At 44.0% G+C, this 16,010-nt stretch overlaps 1 protein-coding gene across 3 annotated transcripts in view; it reads left to right on the plus strand.

Moving 5' to 3' along the window:
* Positions 1-16,010, plus strand: part of CYTH4 (cytohesin 4) — a 187,112-nt gene that overhangs the window by 156,657 nt on the left and 14,445 nt on the right. The window lies entirely within an intron of this gene.

Genomic DNA, 16,010 nt, shown 5'->3' on the forward strand with positions numbered 1-16,010 from the left:
CCTTCCCTATCTCGACGACTGGCTGATAGTGGCCCACTCACCAGTGGAGGTCCATGCAGCCCTGACAACCACCATAACCCTCCTCCAAGAACTGGGATTCCTCATCAACTACAAGAAATCCCACCTGATACCCACCCAGAGAATATCATTCATCGGGGCAGTCATCGATACCACACAGACCAAGGCCTTTCTACCGGCCGGCCGGATCGACACCTTGACATCTCTGGCCCAGCGCATCTCTGCCAGCAGCTCATCATCAGCACGCTCCTTTCTGCGTCTCCTGGGCCACATGGCGGCCGCAGTCTTTGTTGTCCAACACACCAAACTACACATGAGACCCCTGCAATGGCACCTCAGACGTCACTGGAACCAGCATACCCAACCACTGACCACCAAGATTCCCATTCGCCAACCCATACACAAGACGCTGCAGTGGTGGATGTCCCGAGAAAATTTAGCGAAGGGGAAACCATTCAGACCACCACCCCACCAGCTGGTGGTCACCACGGATGCCTCCAAACATGGATGGGGGGGCACACCTTCTCCATCTTCGCACAGGAGACACATGGTCTGCCCAGGTGTCCTCACTCCATATCAACCTACTGGAGCTCAGGGCCATAGGGAATGCCCTCGAAACCTTCAATCAATGGGTGACAGGCAGGACAGTCCTCATCCAACCAGGTGGCCATGTACTACATCAACAAGCAGGGGGGCACAGGGTCAGCCTCGCTCTGCAAGGAAGCCTGCCGCATTTGGGAGTTCGCCATCGCCATTCAGTGCCCCATCCAGGCAAGCTACCTCCCGGGGGAGCAGAACGACCTGGCCGACAGTCTCAGCCGCCAGCTGGACCCCTACGAGTGGTCTCTCAACCCAGCAGTGACGAAGAAGATCTTCAGCACCTGGGGCACACCGAGCATCGACCTGTTTGCGACAGAACTGAACACAAAATGCACAATCATTTGCTCAAAGAGACCGACCCAGCGCCGTCTCAGTCCCGACGGCCTGTCCCTGAATTGGAACCACGGACTCTTATACGCCTATCCACCAACACCTCTCATACCCAAGGTCCTGCAGAAGATCCTCCAGGACAGAGCAACGGTGATCATGATTGCCCCGTTCTGGCCCCGGCAATCATGGTTCCCGTTCCTGCAACGGATAGCGGTTCACCCATCTCTCCGCCTCCCGATCAGCGCAGATCTCATAACACAGCACGGGAGCGCCACCCTCCATCACAACCTGCGCTCCCTAGCCCTGACCGCATGGATGTTGAGAGGATGAACCTACCACAAGACGTGGAGCACATTCTCATGGCAGCCAGAAGACCTTCAACCCGAAAATGCTACGGATTGAAATGGAGAAGGTTCCGCCACTGGTGCACGAACACACAGCGAGACCCTTACAACTGCCCCATACCGGACATCCTGCAGTACCTACTAAGCCTATCTCAGATGGGCCTAAAACCTACTTCCATCAAGGTCCACCTAAGCGCGATCACGGCATACCACGCTGGCTGGGACAACTCACCGGTGTCGGGACACCCGGTATTCGCAAGATTCATGAAGGGACTGTCCAATCTGCACCCACCGGTCAGACCACCACCGCCCGGATGGGACCTGAACTTGGTGCTGCATCAGCTCACCCTCGATCCCTTCGAACCCTTGGGGGAGGCAGACCCCAGATTCCTGGCTTGGAAAACCCTCTTCCTGACCGCCATTGCATCGGCCAGACGTATCAGCGAGATCCAGGCCCTGGTCCATCACCCCCCCTACACATTGATCCACGAGGACAGGGTGGTGCTCAGAACCCACCCCCGATTCTTGCCGAAGGTGGCGTCAGCGTTCCACATCAACCAGTCTATCATCCTCCCCGCACTCTACATTCACCCACAGGGGGGCTCGCAGCCACTACAGCGACACCCCTTGGACTGTGTACGGACCCTGACCACCTATATTAACAGGACACAACAGACCAGACAAGCCTCACAACTGTTCGTCTCCTACGACCATAACAGGCCAGGATGGCCGGTCACCAAACGCACGCTCTCGCGCTGGATATCCCAGTGCATCTCTTTCACCTACGGAAGAGCGCAGCGTGAACCGCCAGTGGGAGCCCACGCCCACCAGCTCAGAGCCGTAGCCACCACTCTGGCTCATCTACACCATACACCAATAGAGGACATCTGCAATGCAGCCACTTGGTCCTCCTTGCACACCTTTACCAAGCACTACTGCCTCGACATAGCATTCCACGCCCCGAATGCATTCGGCCACACAGTCTTGCAAGCGGCCCTCCCCTCCCGGGAGGGACACCAACCATTACCACTGCCTTGACAAGCACTGATCAAGTAGGGGGGCACAGATACTGATTAAGTGCCAGCCAGTACTACATGTCTAGACTAGAGGTTCAATATGCAAGTACTAATTGTTACACGCAATTACGAATTGTTACCGTTTACATGCTATTACGAATTGTTACTGTTGACCAGTTACTTTTTCTCACTGTTCCTTGACGGTTATTGACCAGTTGCACTGTTCGGCAAGTATTATTGCCCAGTTAACACAGCACTTTATTAAAGAAACCGGTTTGCACAACTGAGCCTGCTTTGCCTGATTACCCTGCCCGGCTCGGCCTCCACAGCCAGGCGAGGGATGCACAGAGCGCTAAATCGCAGGTCCATTCGGTACATCCCTCGGCTAGGGAGTCACCCATATGTGGCTGACTCATCCTGCTTGTCCTAGGAGAAAGTGTAGTTACTTACCTGTAACGTAGGTTCTCCGTGGACAGCAGGATAGTCAGCCACACAACCCACCCGCCTCCCCATATGGCCGACCCGGCCACAGCTAGGAACATCCTGGGGATTAGGGGGAAGAAGGGGGGAAATGGGTAGGGCTCGGGCATGCCCAGTGGTGCCCGGGCACTGCACGTGCTCAGAGAAAAAAAAAAAATCTCTCTGAGCTATTGGAGAGCTTATCCGTAAATTGAGAGCTGTTGGGACAACACCCATATGTGGCTGACTATCCTGCTGTCCACGGAGAACCTACGTTACAGGTAAGTAACTACACTTAATGGTCATTTGAGTGGATGGATGGTGAGTGAGTTAAAGAGTTAATTTGTTTTTATTGTTTCACTGATTTCTTTATTTTACTAATTTGTTTAACTTCCTTAATCGTTTTTCCTCTACGTCTTCCAGCATGTTCCTGTTGTATATACCGTATTTTCATGCATATAACGCGCGCGTTATACACGATTTTACAAATCGAGCATAACCATGTGCGTTATATGTGTGAGCACGTTATACAATTTTTTTTTTTATTGCGATCCGGCATCCCCCCTGCGAACCGGCATCCTCCCCCCCGCTCGCGTCACCCCCCCTCCCCAGCGATCCTACATCCCCCCAGCACCGCAAAGACATCGCTTACCCCGAATGGGCACTGGCACCAGCACCAATGCACAGGATGTGCCAGTGCCAGTGCCCGAAGATCGTCCCTCGCTTGGGCTGGGCTGGGCTGGGCTTTGAGCATGTGCTGGTGCCGGTGCCCAATCGGGGTAAGCAATGTCTTTGCGGTGCTGGGGGGGATGTAGGATCGTGGGGGGGGGAGGATGCTGGTTCGCAGGGCCAGAAGAGGGAGTAAGCGGGGGTGGCGGGAGGAGGTTTTAGCAGCATGTGCGGTATACGCGTGTGCGTGCTATATAGAATTTTTTTAACATAAATGCGTTGTTACCACGCACTATACGCGTATGCGTGTTATACACGTATGCGCGTTATATGCGTGAAAATGCGGTAACTATGTTACATGCCTGACTGTTTCCTTCTACTTCATACTCATGATGTAACTTAGCAGCATTCATGCAGTCTCTCTTGTTGTAAACCGTCTTGAACTGAAAGGTATGATGGGATATAAATAAAGCTATTATTATTATATACAAGAGGACCTGTTCATCAAACATATTAGTGTAAAATATCTAGAGTTACCATATGGCTCCAGAAAAAGGAAGACGGATTGAGACATCTGGGTTTCACTTCTATTGAAAGCAATAGCAGTAAGGAGGACAGATTAAGACATCTATGTGCTATTTCAACTGAAAGCAATGGAAGTAAAACCTGGATGAATCTGTCCTTTTTCTGGAGCTATATGGTAACCCTAAAATATCTCCTCTTCCTGCTTCTCAAGTTCCCTGAAGAAAATTATGTTGAACCATGTCCTCTGTCAAAACCCCCACCCACCACCTACTCCCTACTCAGCTCATAGGACCCTATGATCACAAGCCCACATCCAGATGCCCATAGCACCCCTGATACAATATCTCAAGGCAAGATATGGTCTTCAGGAACAAAAGCAATGCCCTAAATTGTGTCAGCTGAGCACTGAGTCAACTAACATCATCTAGAATTATGACACCAGCTGGCTGAAGGAGTGATTGGGCATTGTTCTTGTCCTTAAAGACTACATCTTGCAGTGGAGTAAAGGTAGAAGATTGGAGGCTAGGTATCCAAAGTTGTGCAAAGTCAGCTAGGAAAGTGTTTAGATGAAACATAGAAAATGATGGTAGATAAAGACCTTATGGCCTATCCAGTCTGCTCGTCTGTGTCATCTACTATCCCTTCCTCTTAAAGATCCTATGTACTTGTCCCAAGCATTCTTGAATTCTCCACCACCTCCATTGGGAGATCATTCTATGAATTTACCACCCTCTCTGTGAAAATATATTTCTCATTAAAGTGCAGACAAAACCTTGCTATCACTTTGACCCACTGTTGTAAAATTACAACATAGAAATAACCAGCTCTAAATCTCTTAAAATCAGTATATTCAATGATGTCATAAAATCTGCATGATCTACACATATTAATGATCACATAAAAAAATATTTCAAGCTTTTTACTTACTTTAGTCCTGATGTATCCCGTCCAAAACAACAAGATGATATACTCCAAAGCAGGCAACAGGGTTGTATGACTTCATGGCCAGATAAACAGACCTATTTACACATTCAACCATCCAATGGTGTTGCAGAACTGAACAATAGGTTCTATTAGTAATGTACATGAAGTTTTAAAAAGAAAAAAAATGGGGGAGGGTTTATTTTGTAGCCTTAAATGTGATGTTGTAATATTACAACACTGGTTCTCAGGGGGTTAAGCTTTGCAACCCTTTCCTCTCCCTCAGAGAAACCTTGTGCTTGTTCCATGCTTTCTTGAAGTCAGATACTATCCTCATTTCCACCATCTCCACCACAAGAGTGCAGTTCCTTGATATTCACTGCAGTTTCTTGTGACTGGGGAATTCACTTACCCTCCCTCCCCCCCTTTGACAAAACCGCAAAAGTGTTTCTTAGCACAGGCCGGCACGCTGAATGCTCTGCGCAGCTCCCAACGTGAACACAAACTCTATGAGTGTTGAGATACTTTGCATTTCTTCCAAAGTATTTATTTTTAAAATTTCTATACCGGTTTTTCCCAAAACAGTTTCCAAAAAGTTACATACATAAAATATTATAAAAATCAGAACAAGAGAGGAGCAAAAACAGACAGATTCAATGTTTAGAACATAAGAACATAAGAATTGCCACTGCTGGGTCAGACCAGTGGTCCATCGTGCCCAGCAGTCCTTTCACGTGGTGGCCCTTAGGTCAAAGACCAGTGCCCTAACTGAGTCCAGCCTTACCTGCGTACATTCTGGTTCAGCAGGAACTTGTCTAACTTTGTCTTGAATCCCTGGAGGGTGTTTTCCCCTAAAACAGCCTCCGGAAGAGCGTTCCAGTTTTCCACCACTCTCTGGGTGAAGAAGAACCTCCTTATCTTTGTACGGAATCTATTTCCTTTTAACTTTAGAGAGTGCCCTCTCGTTCTCTCTATCTTGGAGAGGGTGAACAACTTTATCTACTAAGTCTATTCCCTATATTATCTTGAATGTTTCAATCATTTCCCCTCTCAGTCTCCTCTTTTCAAGGGAGAAGAGGCCCAGTTTCTCTAATCTCTCACTGTACGGCAACTCCTCCAGCCCCTTAACCATTTTAGTTGCTCTTCTTTGGACCCTTTCGAATAGTACCGTGTCCTTCTTCATGTACGGTCGGCAACCAGTGCTGGATGCAGAATTCCAGGTGAGGGCGTACTATGGCCCTGTTCATGATCCCTTTCTTAATCATTCCCAGCATTCTGTTCGCCCTTTTCAGCGCCGCTGCACATTGCGTGGACGGCTTCATTGAATTGTCAACCAGTACTCCCAAGTCTTTCCTGGGGGGTCTCTCCAAGTACTTCATGGACATCCTGTATTCGTGTATAAGATTTTTGTTACCGACATGCATCACCTTACACTTATCCATAGGCATCTGGTATGAGAGGCTTATAGAGCCAGCCCCAACCATGACCGCCATTTTCCTCCTGTCACCAACTCTGCTGCTGCTGGCCAGTTGAGAAGTAACAGCAAAACACAAGAGAGCTTTGGGGCCAAATCCTGTATTCATGCAGCTGCCAGGTTTGTCAGTCCCATCTCCCTCTGATACCACTTTGTCTTTAAAGAATAGAGGGTGAGAGCAGCAGAGTTAGAAAGTGCACATATACATGATGCCTGTTCCATGACTGCTCCTGGAATGCAGCAGCCACTTAGGTGCTGGGAGAGCAAGGGTAGAGGAAACAGAAGATGCTGGGGGGAAGGGCGAAGGGAGAAGGAAGATGTTGATAGAAGCAAATACAGACAGGGGAGACACTGGATGGAAGGAAAAAGAGAGAGAGGGAAAACTCTGAATGGAATGGGGAGGGAGGGGGAGATGTTTGGTGGAAAGGGTACAGATGAGACATGCTGGATGGAAGGGGAAAGAGGGGAGACACTCCATGAAAGATGTGAGAGAGATGGGAAAAGCTGGATGGAAGCAGGGAGAGAGAGAATGGAGAAGCTGAATGACGGGACAAAAGTATCATGCTGGATGGAAGGGGGAAGCAGCTAGTAGATTTGCACCAGACACCCCATAAAGGGGTTATGTCCTGCTGTGTTCAATAATGCCCCCAACTGTCCCTTTACTTCTATCCTAAAGATTTTAACTTGCCTCTTCACACTCCATTTCATCCACCCCACCCCATCTTAACCTCCCCAAACAGCTGAGTCACCGACTGCCTATGATGCTGGTCTTGAGCTGTACGCAATATTCTAAATGAGATCTCACCAGAGACTTGTGTCTATTCCTCTCACTATGCAGTCATGCAGCCTTCTGGCTTTTGCTGTCACCTTTTTTACCTGTTTGGCCACCTTCAGGTCACCAGATCTAGCTCTTCATTTGTGCACTGCAGTACTTCACCCCCAGTACTGTACTTCTTCCTGGGATCTTTTAGCTCAAAATGAATGACCCTACTTTTTTTTTTTAGCATTAGATTTTATGTACCCAGTTCTAAAACATTTGTTATATTTTGCAACCTCCCTCTTCATGCTATCTATACCCCTACCTCTGCAAATCTTTCCTGCAGACCTTCTAAAATATCACTTACAAAAATGTTGAAAAGAACCAGAACAAAGTCTAATCCCTTTGGCGCTAAACCCCTGTACTACATGCAAATAGAGACCACAATAAGCAGTGAGCACACACTAATCATTATTAGCATTTGCTCTTTGAAAATAGTGGGCAATGTTCACAATAAGCAGGCTTTAGCTGCTACCTGGCCAAATACAGAAACAGCTAGGACACAAGCCTCGCACAAGAGCCTGTTGTTATTAATGGGATTGATATTCAAAGCAATTAAACCTGCCATAAATGGTTCCTGGCTAGTAAAATTGCCTGTTTGGGCTTAACCACTAAATTTTCAGTGGCATTTAACTGTTTAGTGTTGCTGAAAATAACTGATTAGCACCTAGAGAAAAACCAGCTAATATAGGGGACCTTCTGGGAGTGGAGTCAGTAGTTGGTTGGTTAAGTGCTGGTATTTAGCATTTAACCAGCCAATGTAATGTCATAAATTGGACTGCATAAAAGCCAGTCCTATCTTTATGCAATAACTTATACCCAGTTAATTGCTGAATTTCACACATACCCCCTCCCCATTTTAAAAAAGCCACGGTAGCGGCTGCTACGCAGCAAACGTTGACACCCATTAAATTCCAATAGGTATCAGAGCGATTACCGCATCTTTGTAAAAGGAGCCCTTAACCAGCTATGCATTAACTTGATCCAGAAAACCAGAAATTCAATGCCAGAGCCTGGACATGGACAAGAATTGAATTTTCAGGCATAACGAGAAGCAGTTGGCAAAATGCTGACAGCCACTGGCTGAACAGAAACCCCAATTTTTTTTTTTTTTTTTTGGGGGGGTTATTCTAATTGTACCTTCATGTGAGCTTTTATGGAAAGTGCAGTTATAAACTAGGAGGGTACAGAGGTCACTATTCAAAACAATTTCTCTGGAAACCTCATAGCTTGCTCAAACATATCGGTGATGCAGAAAGACGAATAAGTGTTTTGAGAATGGGGCCTACATTTAACTTGATAGCTGAAATATTTAATGCTTTCTGATTAACTTTATGCAGTTGACTCAGACAACATAAATTGCTGATATATAAGTAACCATAAAATCAGGAAAAGCCCTGATCACCTTTCCTATTACTACTGTTTATTTTTTCTGTAGTGCTACCAGATGTACACAGTGCTGTACATTAAACACACTCCCTTAATGTAATAAAAAAATATATATATAGGGAGCCAACAGTTTCCTCCCAACCCTCAAAATATTAAAGATAAATGTAGCAGGGAGTGTTTTCCCTTCAATTCCCATAATATAAACTGAAAATAAAATGGATAAAGGGCGCTTCTTCCTGACTACCCTCCCCCCTCAATTCTCCCCTTGCACTCTTTTATCCTCAATGTTGAGTTCCAGAAGTGTTCAAAGAAGCCCAGTGGGAGGACAAGAGGCTTTTACCTCCTCACACTGGAGAGAATACTAAGGGCTCTTTTTACAAAAGTGCGCTAGCGTTTTTAGCGTACGCACTGGATTAGCATGCGCTATAGCCGAAAAACTACCGCCTGCTCAAGAGGAGGCAGTAGCAGCTAGCGCGCGTGGCATTTTAGCACGCCCTAACACACCTTTGTAAAAGGAGTCCTAAGTGCTGGTACATAGTGGCGGATCGAGGGTATGTGACACCCAGGGCTGATCATTTTTTAACTCCCCCCACCCCATATAAAAAATATTTTGTTTTGTAATTTTATTTATTTATTTTTATAATCACATCCTTCCCAGAGAGCACAAAATGGGTTACAGTTAACATTCACAGTGTTAATTTCTCTAACCCCACACCGGCACTATGGTGTAAACAAAATAAACAAAAAAAGTTTTTCCTCTCGTTTAGGTCCTAGCTCAGGCTTGCTGTCTAACACCAGCTCTGACAGGATACACATTTCAAGTCTGAAATATTGTAATCACAAAATAGAAAATAAAATTATTTTTTCTGCCCTTTGTTGGCTGGTTATTTTATTATTCCAATCATGTTGGTCCCAGGCTCTGGTTTCTGTTTGCCTTCTGTTAAGTCGCTGTCCAACTGACATTTTCTTCTTTCTCCATGCGCACCATCCATCTTCCATTTCTGTACCTTCCCTTCCACTGTCATATTCAACATTTCTGTTTCTTTCCCACTGTCTACCATCTCTCTCTCTCTCTCTCCCTGCCTTGTGCCCTGGGTCAAACCTCTCTATTCCCTTCCATGCAGCATCAATCTCTTCCTCCCCTCCAATGTGACACTAATTTTTTAAAAAGAGTTCCAGAGGTGATCTGGGAAATTATAGACCAGTGAGTCTGATGTCAGTAGAGACTATTATAAAGAACAAAATGACAGAACATATGCGTATGCATGGATTAATGAGATAAGTCAACATGGTTTTAGTCAAAGGAAATCTTGCCTCACCAATCTACTGCAATTATTTTGAAGGGATAAATGAACATGTGGATAAAGGTGAACTGGTTGATATTGTGTATTTGGATTTTCAAAAGGCATTTGACAAAGTACCTCATGAAAGATTTCTGATGAAATTAGAAAGTCATGGGAAGTAATGTCCTTTTATGGACTGAGAACTGTTTGAAAGACAGAAAACAGAGTGGGTTACATGGTCAATATTTTCAATGGTGAAGGGTAAATAGTGGGGTTCTCTAATGTCATTTCAATTTTCTTAGTCCAAGTTATCCAGAGGTGTAAATCCACTATGAATAGCTCATAAACTTAATTCCTTTTAGTTACTATCTAAGGGGCTGAGCCTTAGATCCCCTTGTGTTGTATATGTTTCACAAACACACTCGAAAGGGAATTAACCTCACTGGCTCATGCTCCCCTCCTGCCCTGTTGTTAACCAAAAACACTTTTAGTTCTTAAACTTGTGGTTTTTAAATAAGGACTTAACTTTTAGATCCCGGGCAGGGTGTTGTTGAAAATAGGCAGTGAAATCATTGTTTTTCAATATTTCCTGCTGTCTCTGCGCTAGTCCCTTCACCAACGTTAAGCTAGCTGTCCGTTTGCCCTCAGGCTGCGTCAGGGCTGTGGACCAGTGTAATGTCTAAAAGAAAATGAGCAATAGCAGGAGAAGCTGTACATAGCATACTTAACATTTCTCTAAATAACATTCAAACTTACTGCGGTTCTATGATTCACAAGCTCACCACTAAACCACTAAGAACTAAAAGTGTTTTTGATTAACAACAGGGCAGGAGGGGAGCATGAGCCAGTGAGGTTAATTCCCTTTCTAGTGTGCTTGTGAAACATATACAACAGACGGATATCTGAGGCTCAGCCCCTTAGATAGTAGCTAAAAGGAATTAAGTTTATGAGCTATTCATAGTGGATTTACACCTCTGGATAACTTGGACTAAGAAAATTGAAATGACATTTGAGAAAGGTATTTTTTGAAATTAATATATGTTCTTTCTCATCCTGTATATAATTTTGGTAAATAGTGGGGTTCCCCAGGGGTCTGTGCTGGGACTTCTACTTTTAAAGATATTTATCAAGGATCTAGAGATGGGAATAACTAGTGTGATAATTAAATTTGCTGATGACACACGGCACCTAGACACACACGACCTGATGCGAGCCAGTCAACATGGGTTCAGGAAAGGGAAATCATGTTTGACGAACCTACTTCAATTTTTTGAGACAGTGAACAGACAAATTGATAGTGGAGAACCGGTGGATATTGTATACTTGGACTTTCAGAAAGTGTTTGACAAGGTTCCACATGTAAGACTTCTCAGGAAATTACAAGGCCATGGAATAGAGGGAGATATACTAAGATGGATAGGCAAATGGCTAGAGAACAGAAAACAGAGACTGGGCATAAATGGGAAGTTCTCAGAATGGGAAAAAGTGACTAAGGTGTACCCCAGGGCTCGGTACTTGGACCCATCTTATTTAATATTTTCATAAATGACCTGGAAGAAGGAACATCAAGTGAAATCATCAAGTTTGCAGACGACACAAAACTATGCCGGGCAATCAGATCGCAGAAGGACAGCGAGGAACTTCAGAGCGACTTGAATCAATTGGAGAAGTGGGCAGATAAATGGCAGATGAATTTTAATGTGGAAAAATGCAAAGTGATGCATTTAGCCAGAAAAAATAAAGATCACAAGCATAGTATGTCAGGTGTAACTCTGGGAAAGACCAAACAGGAAAAGGACCTGGGTGTACTGATAGATAGGACCCTGAAACCGTCGGCGCAATGTGCGGTGGTGGTGAAGAAAGCAAATAGAATGCTAGGCATGATAAAGAAGGGAATTACAAGTAGATCAGAGAAAGTTATAATACCGCTCTACAGAGCCATGGTCAGACCACACCTGGAATACTGCATCCAGCATTGGTCTCCATACCTAAAGAAGGATATAAAACTGCTAGAGAGGGTGCAGAGACGAACAACGAAGCTAGTGAAAGGTATGGAGAACCTGGACTACGAGGAACTACTTAGGAGACTGGGGTTGTTCTCCTTTGAGAAGAGGAGACTGCGAGGGGATCTGATCGAGACTTTCAAAATACTGAAAGGATTCGACAAAATGGAGCAGGGAAAGCAGTTATTTACAATGTCTAATGTGACACGGAGAAGAGGACATAGACTGAAGCTGAGGGGGGACAGGTCCAGGATGAATATCAGGAAGTTCTGTTTCACACAGCGAGTGGTGGACACCTGGAATGCTCTCCCAGAGGAAGTAATTGCAGAATCCACTGTTCTAGGATTTAAGGGTAAACTAGATGCACATCTCCTTAAGAGTGGCATAGTGATATGGATAAGGGTAAATTAAATGCACATCTCCCTTGAGAAGTAACTATATCAGCCAGTATTCTTTACATTGATTTATAATATACAACCCTTAACTTGCTGTCAATGTCTTTTCAATCTCTAAAAGTCTTTTTCATTATCATTTTCATTTTTAGGGCGTCAGACATTCCAACTATTCGCTTCTATTTTAGCGATATAGAACTGTTTTGGCTATGTCTGTAGCTGTAACTTCTTCATTCGCCCAATTTAAAAAAATTTTTAGTTTTTTTTAGTTTTTTTCTTCTTATACAGTGCTCATGCTTATACTTTATACTTGCATAAATATTTTAGTCTTTAAAGTGAAATAACTTATCTTAAAAATGCGTTGTTTTCTTTGATGTGATCGGGTCAGGGACTTGTCAAATCGACATGTTTCGCCCCCAAGGCTTTCTCAAGATTAAGTCCCCTGCACAAACAAAAGAAGACAGTTTCACTCATGACCCTTATATTTTTCTTATTCTTTGGGTAGACATAGAAAATGAGATAACAATAATCATATGCTCACCCTTTTATTTTATCTGACCATCCCGATACTAAAGTGCTTCTGATCTTATCAAGATGGCCGCGGCGTCTTTTGGTCGGCTATAAATACCTCCCCTATTTACAGCTAATTACAATTTACAGCTAATTACAATGTTGGTAGGGTGGAGTTTTTAGATCTTACAATAGTTTCAACGCATGATGGGTTTACAACAACCATTTATCGAAAACCAGTTTCAAGGAACACTCTTTTGAAATTCCATAGCCATCACCCATACAAACTGAAATATAATTTGCCAGTGGGCCAATTTTTGAGACTCCGGCGGCTCTGTTCTGATGAACAAGATTTTTTACATCAATCAAGACAATTAGAACACAGAATAAAATCAAGGGGATATCCCAACAGAGCCATACGAAAAGCTTTCCTTAGAGCGAAGTATGCCAACCGTGACTTACTGCTAGGTCCCCCTTCCTCTACTCAAGAAGAAGAAGGGGATGAAGAGACCACAGGACTAGATGTGAATAACTCAAGAATGGTATGTGTGTTACCTTTTACAAATGGATCAAAGTATATCATTAACAGCATGAAGAAATACTGGCACATATTAAGAATGACCCCTAACGTTTTTGAAGAATTCCCCAGAATAACGTATAATCGTGGAAAAAATATAGGAGAACGCTTGGCACGTCATCGCTACCACGTGGAGGACAGGGAAACTCAAACTATTCATGGCCATCAGAAATGCCATAAGTGCCAATGGTGTAACACCACAATTGAAGGGCTGGAATGGCAACCTCCGCAAAAACACACTTGTATCAAGGCTGACACAAATACTTCATGTAAGACACAGAATGTGGTCTATATAATCCAATGTCCATGTGATCTTATCTACGTAGGCAGGACTAGCCGTCAGGTTCACATCCGCCTTAATGAACACAAATCAAGAATAGTGAACAAAGTGATGGAGGCTCCGTTAGTCCAACATTGGGAAACCCATGCTCATGACATCAGAGATATAAAATGGCGCATTATAGCTCATGTAAAAGTTGGGTGGGAGGGTGGAAATTTTAAAAACAGATTAAACTGGCTTGAACAAAAATGGATATACAGTTTGAATACAGTGGAGCCGGGGGGCTTAAATCAAGAGGTAGAATGGGGTTCTTTGATATAATGTAGGTATCCTCTATTCGCTGAAGCAATGACGTCATTCAATAGGGGAGGTATTTATAGCCGACCAAAAGACGCCGCGGCCATCTTGATAAGATCAGAAGCACTTTAGTATCGGGATGGTCAGATAAAATAAAAGGGTGAGCATATGATTATTGTTATCTCATTTTCTATGTCTACCCAAAGAATAAGAAAAATATAAGGGTCATGAGTGAAACTGTCTTCTTTTGTTTGTGCAGGGGACTTAATCTTGAGAAAGCCTTGGGGGCGAAACATGTTGATTTGACAAGTCCCTGACCCGATCACATCAAAGAAAACAACGCATTTTTAAGATAAGTTATTTCACTTTAAAGACTAAAATATTTATGCAAGTATAAAGTATAAGCATGAGCACTGTATAAGAAGAAAAAAACTAAAAAAAAACAAAAAATTTTTTTAAATTGGGCGAATGAAGAAGTTACAGCTACAGACATAGCCAAAACAGTTCTATATCGCTAAAATAGAAGCGAATAGTTGGAATGTCTGACGCCCTAAAAATGAAAATGATAATGAAAAAGACTTTTAGAGATTGAAAAGACATTGACAGCAAGTTAAGGGTTGTACATCTCCCTTGAGAAGCATACAGTGATATGGGGACTAAAACTATGCCAGGGTACACCTGGCGGGGCCTCCGCGTGTGCAGATCACTGGACTTGATGAACCCAGGGTCTGATCTGGAGATGGCAATTCTTATGTTCTTATGTTATGTTAAATCGCATGAGGATTGTGAAAAATTGCAAGAGGACCTTGTGAGACTGGAAAACTGGGTGTCAAAATGACAGATGATGATTAATGTGAGCAAGTGCAAAGTGATGCATGTAGGAAAAAGGAACCTGAACTATGTGCTATGTGATGCTGGGTTCTGTGTTAGGAGTCACTGCCCAGGAAAAGGATACAGGTGTCATTGTTGAGGATACATTGAAACCCTCAGCTCAATATGCATTGGCTGCTACAAAAGCAAATAGAATGTTATGAGGAAAGGAATGGAAAACAAAGATGAAAATGTTATAATGCCCTTGTGTTGCTCTATGGTATGACCGCACCTTGAATACTGTGTTCAGTTCTGGTCATCATATCTCAAAAAAGATATAGCGGAATTAGAAAAGGTACAGAGAAGAATCACAGAAATTATAAAAGGGATGGGACGACTTCCCTGTGAGGAAAGGCTAAAGCGGCTAAGGCTCTTCAACTTGGAGAAGACACAGCTCAGGAGTGATATGATAGAGATCTATAAAATAATCAGTAGAGTGGAAAGGTTAAATGTGAATCGCTTGTTCACTCTTTCCAAAAATATTAGGACTAGAGGACATGCGATGAAGCTACTAAGTAGTAGGTTTATAACAAACCAGAGAAAATATTTCTTCATACAACAAGTAATTAAAATTTGAAATTCATTGCCGGAAAATGTGGTGAAATCAGTTAGCTTAGCAGGGTTAAAAAAAAAAAAAAAAAGTTTGGATAATTTCTTAAAAGAGAAGTCCATAGGCCATTATTGAAATGGTTTGGGCAAATACACAGCTTATTCCTAGGATAAGCAGCATAAAATCTGTTTTACTATTTGGTATCTAACTAGGTACTTGGGACCTCGGTTGGCCACTGTTGGAAACAGGATACTGGACCTTCAGTCTGCCCCAGTGCGGCAATTCTTATGTTCATTATCATATGCAACATTTCTTTCTCTCTCCCCATGCACCATCCTCTTTCCTATGTCCAACATTTCTTCTTCTCTCTTTTCCATGCATTTCTCCCTCCCCTCCATCATATGCAGGATTTCTCCATCTCACCCCTTTCAACCTCTTTGTTGCATCTCCCATCCTCTTCTCCAGCCCTTGTCCAACAATTATTCCTCTCCTCCATGTGCTGCAGCTTTCCATCCCTCCCTCCTATCTCCCTGTGCAACAACTCCGGACCCGACCCACCTTACTCCATCTTACCGTGAGATTTTTAGCAGCCTCCTCCATCAGGGCTTCTCTCTGCCACTTCATCAGTGACACGGCAGAGGGAAGGCCCCAGCGGTCCATAAGAAACCCGCTCAGAGCATTATGTC

Source organism: Geotrypetes seraphini, chromosome 2, assembly GCF_902459505.1.
Source record: "Geotrypetes seraphini chromosome 2, aGeoSer1.1, whole genome shotgun sequence".
NCBI lineage: Eukaryota > Metazoa > Chordata > Amphibia > Gymnophiona > Dermophiidae > Geotrypetes > Geotrypetes seraphini.